General features: G+C 33.3%; 1 non-coding gene across 1 annotated transcript; it reads right to left on the bottom strand.

The window, feature by feature from the left end:
* Positions 1-4097: 4097 nt before the first annotated feature.
* LOC127216314 (U1 spliceosomal RNA) lies at positions 4098-4260 on the bottom strand. The gene has a single exon (XR_007834012.1). It is a non-coding gene; the product is annotated as a U1 spliceosomal RNA (small nuclear RNA).
* Positions 4261-5190: the final 930 nt, after the last annotated feature.

The following is a 5190-nucleotide window of genomic DNA, read 5'->3' as shown; positions in this document are numbered from 1 at the left end:
TCTCCCATCCGCATTTAATCCTTTCATTCCAGGTTCTCCATTGTCTTTCTGTAGCTATATATTCTGAGCAATAAACATATATTTGAATCAAATTATATTTATTTGTGGTTGTGTGTGCTGAGTTGGTTGGTATCTGTGCTGATGATGCTGAGTGGTTGTATGTTATCTAACATATCCACCTAGTAAAGCAGTTAGCCATCAGTAACCACCCTAGCCAGTCCTCAAGTCAAAGACATGTGACTGACTTAGACTTAGGTCACTTCTCTGCTTTTCAGTTACTTCCTTCTTTATAACATTGTGTAATTTCTGGAGAATGACTAAATTTTTATTAGTTTCCCTCAGTTATTAAAGTTGGCTGAGCATTAGAAATTTCTTCACAATGGCTCTAGACTACATGCACCATATTAAATTATAAAGTAATGGAGGATATTAAATTCCTAAAAGTAGCAAACATTGATTTTCTTTAAAAGAAGTTTTCTCAGAACTAAAATTTAACAATAGTAATCTTCCATTGATTTGGCACAAAGCAACAATTTATGAAATCCTGTACAGTATTAAAAACGTATATCTTTTATTTAAGTGCTACTTCTGTAAAATTTTCATTACATAAGAATTAATTTATGAGAAAGAACTTGTTAAAACTGTATCAGTTGACACAATTGTTTTTGATACTATAATTTTATGGTTTCTAATTTTCTTATATATTTTGCTTAAGGTAATATTAAGGGTTCTGTTCTCCCACAATACAGTGTCTTTGGTAAATCACTTCACATTTAAAGCAGAAAATCAGTCTATCTCCATTTTTCCCCATACATATAAAGATGCTACCCAAAATATGAGACTCCTGTACCATGGAGATATTGAGATAGTAGTATCACAGCACAACATTTCTGTTTTGTTGTTGTTGCTGTTTGTTTTTGGTTTTTGGTTTCCTTGAAGTTTTATCAGAGGTATGTCAGAATCACTCTCAGGAAAGAGAACATGATCTTTTCATTTTAGTAAGTGACTATTAAAATATTTACAAGGTAAATGAGACTTTTTGCAGCTATATAACTAAAAATATAAAATAGCATTAACAGATTTTGTTTTACTTTCATTAACAAAGAAAAAGATAGTTTACTTCTTTCTGATTATGGATGTGGTTGCTATAATCTGATTTTGGAAAAAGACTCAAAAGTATTTAAAATGATAAATAAATATTTAGAAAACTTAATATCACAGATAGAAACATTACTTTTTTTATAAGCAATTTTATATAATTGTCCTTTGAAACCATTGTAGACTGATAACAAGGACTAAGACACCCTTCCTCTGCCTACACCATCTCCTTCAGACCCCTCACATTCTGCAGCTGCTCAGAGTATTGGCTCCAGCCTCCTTCTATTACCTCCTCAGACTTTGAGTAATAGCTATTGAAAACTTTCAAAGGAATTATTATATAACACCAACTAGGAAGACTTTGGCTCTTGCTTCATCATTGTACGTATATTTTGTGCTTCAGGTGCTAATTTATCCCTATGATATAAGACAATTGATAGATTCCTCACACCCTGAATTTTTTCAAATACTAAATATGATTTCTCTGGAAGGTAGAAGAAAAATTGCACTCAGAAGGATATTTTGTCATTACAAATAATGAAACTTGAAAAGAAAAATGTTGACATCATACATCATCTTCTTTCTGTCATTCTTTCCTTAGAAGTATCTGCTTATGCACATTTTTTGGTAGATCTACTTTATATATGCTTATAAATATGCATGCACAATTATATATTCATGTTTATTAATATACACATATATATTTATACACGCATGTTTTGTTTCCTGAAACTCTTACTTAGTGATTAAGTAGTCTTACATGACCTTCTGAACCTAAAGGGAAAGATGTTACAATTAGAATAAAATAAGAATGCTTAATTAAGTCCCTAGAGATATAGAAATTCAAGTAAAGGTCTCCTATATCTACAAAGCAAACTTTTCTATCCTGTTACTAAAATATGTAATTTTTATGTAATTTCATCATAGAGAATATGTACTTCTATATTTTTTTGTAAGTTGATGCTTCACAAAAATCATTAAATACATGAATGAAGCACAACTGAAACTGGGTACCCATGCCCTGTCTTCTGTTGCTTCAGTGATACTGCTATTAGGGAACTACAGGACCTCAGAGATGCATAATGGTATAGTAGTAAATATTGTGGATTTGGGTAAATATTATGGAAATGGGACTCACATTGTCATTGTCGAGGCACACTCATGTGATGGAAAGAGCTTCATCTCACCTACAAGCACTTTGCTCCTCTTGACTGTTCCTGCCTTATTGGGTTTCAACTTACACAACTGGGCATTCCAGGCTCTGCTATAATAACACAAGGAACATGAGAAATAAAATAAAATTACCTTAGCTTCTGCTTCAAATATTTGTGTTGTTATTCCATAACCAAAACTAATCCACTGCAGTGTTGAGTCAGTAGGGACAGTTGTGACATTATTTTCAAAATTAAGGCCATCAATGCAGCCAGTTTATTTCACTGGTTTATAGTTAGTTCTAACTCTTCACAATGTATTTCCCCACTAGTGTTTCCATTGTCATGGTCACACCAATGACCTGAGCAGGGTGACATTTCTGATTTGAAGAAAATTATTAGTTAATGCTAAGTCTATTATCTGGGTACATGACATCACAGGCTTTTAATTTTCTTAGGAGGCAGGTCCCTCTTATAATTTACCTGAGAGTCATACAGATTTCTGAAGAGTACTGACAGGACCTAAAAATCTTATGACAAGGACATTGAATTTAAATAAAAATTCAAATTATATTTATGTATATGTATATAACTTATTTTGATAAATCTCAGCTTCCTTTTCCTCCTTTCTATTGCCTCCCATATTCACCAACTCTATTACTTCCAATTTCATCTGTTCTTCTAAAAAGAAATCACATTATATCCTCTTCGTTCTCCTAGAATGTTCATGGGTATCAGACTATCAAGTGGAACACTCACAGGCTCTCAGGAGCTGCATCCTTGAAGAAAACTATCTAGAGAATATTTTTTATTCAATTAAACCTAAAACATGTAAACCATCTACATGTCAGTAATACAAATGTATTTTTCAGATGTTTGATATTAATGTACTTAGAATAAGGCATAACTCAATCTTTCCAATTAAAAATGTCTTTTTTCCATGTGAGATTCTTTAGAAGTAATATAGCTCTAAAAAGTAGAGCCATATTAAGGCACAAGACTTCTCATTTATAAACAAATATTAATCTTAATATTTCTGCCTATAGTCCCTCACCTTGTTTAGATATAATTTTTATTGGTGATTTTCTTCAAACCATGAGTTTCAACCTTGAGACTGGTTATAATATCAATATCTTGAGAAGGGTTATTGTCATATATTTATGCCTACAAGAGAATACATATGGAAACTATACTTCTCCAAAGGAGAGGAGTGTTGTTGGGAAGAATCAACGGATGCGCCAGTGTTTCAGATATTTATTTAATACAAGAAGGTTGACACTTCATTCAAGAATATACTTTGGATTTATTGCCCAAGTCTAATTCTCAATGGAGCCAATTTCTCCCATAAGCTTATTGTTATGATATAAAGTAGTAGTTTGGCAGAGGTACTTTCCTAGTCCCATTCATCTAATGCTCAATACAGCCTTTGCTGTTACTGATTGGACCTAGCAGCTGATTCTTCTCATTCCTGCATGTTTTTATTTTTAGAACAGCTTCTTACTTGGTAAATCTGTCAGTCTGTGAATACATTGCTAGAATGAGACTACACCTCTTTGTCTCAGTCCTTTCAATTTGTCCCCAACTGGCTATTGCTGTTCTAGCATGCATACTCTATTCCTTAGCATGGGTGTAGAGTTAAAATAGTTTTAAAATAAGCTTAATTATAGAAAAGATATAGAGTCCTAGTGAAATGCTTTTTCTCCTTGACTTCCAATTTGCTTAAAGCTATGTTTATTTTAGACTATAGCTACTTAATCAAAAAGCTTTCTTTTATAGTTTAATTTATTTCAGTGCAAGTTTTTATTTCTTGAAAATAAAAATGTCTGTATAATTAACCCTTTATCCTGTAAGAGGAGAGCATGATTACAGTACTCTACTGCCACAAATTACACAGTTAAGTTTCCCCCACTAGTGGAAATCACAGGTTCAGCACATTTGAAGGGTAATAGATAAGCTTCATCCAGGGAAAATCACCTTCTTAATTATGGGGTCTCCCCAGCCAGCTCAGTATAACTGCTTTTTAGAAAAATGCAGTTATCAGTCTCCATGTTCAGTGAACTAAATTCTTAAACACCTGAGAAACATCATTTCATTAGAGCACATGACTTGTTATAGATGTTTGCATATCTACAAGTAGCATATACAACATGTAAAAACAAACACACACACAAAAATAAAACAACAACAACAAAACAAGCACTGAACTCTGTACTTGGGTAGGATTTGTTGTTCAAAACACATCTTTGAGAATTTCTTCTCTGTTTTGACCATATTCACTCTCTTCTCCAACTTTTCCCAGTTCAACTCCCCCTTCTGTACCCACCCAAATTATGTCTTCTTTTTAAACGTATCAAAGCAGGTTGGTGCCACCCATTTGCTTATAGATTTATGAAATTCACAGGGCTGATTCTAGAAGAGGGGGATAGAGGGTAGGGAAATTTTAAAACCCAAAGAAGTAACTCATCATAATTAATATACATAAACTCACAGAACTGGACATGAGAGCAGTTACAAGCCCTATGATACCTTAAGCCACACCAGCAAGGAGAGAGGAGATGGGCAATAAGTCCTATCCCTTGTAGAAGACTTACAGGTAACTGAAAGCTGTAAAGAAAGAACAGTTGTCAGGAGTATTGTTTATGCACAAGTATAAACTTTATTTTGTTTCCTGGTAGAATTTATTTTGGTAGCATGCTAAAGGCAGACATTTTGCAGTAATCAGCAAGTTATTATATTATTTTATTTAAATTTATTTGTGTGAAAGACAGAGGGGAAGAAGAGTGAGAGAGAAAACATTTACACACAAGGTCATAGGGTAAGTTGTTTGGGGACTCAGTTTTCATTTCTATCATGTGCATTCAAGGGGTGGAATTCAGGGAGAGAGGCTGAGGACAAGGATCCTTATCTTCTCAGCCACCAGAATACTGATAGTAAAACATAC

Source organism: Phodopus roborovskii, unplaced genomic scaffold, assembly GCF_943737965.1.
Source record: "Phodopus roborovskii unplaced genomic scaffold, PHOROB, whole genome shotgun sequence".
In the NCBI taxonomy this organism is placed as follows: domain Eukaryota; kingdom Metazoa; phylum Chordata; class Mammalia; order Rodentia; family Cricetidae; genus Phodopus; species Phodopus roborovskii.
This window is presented reverse-complemented; position numbering and strand designations above follow the sequence as displayed.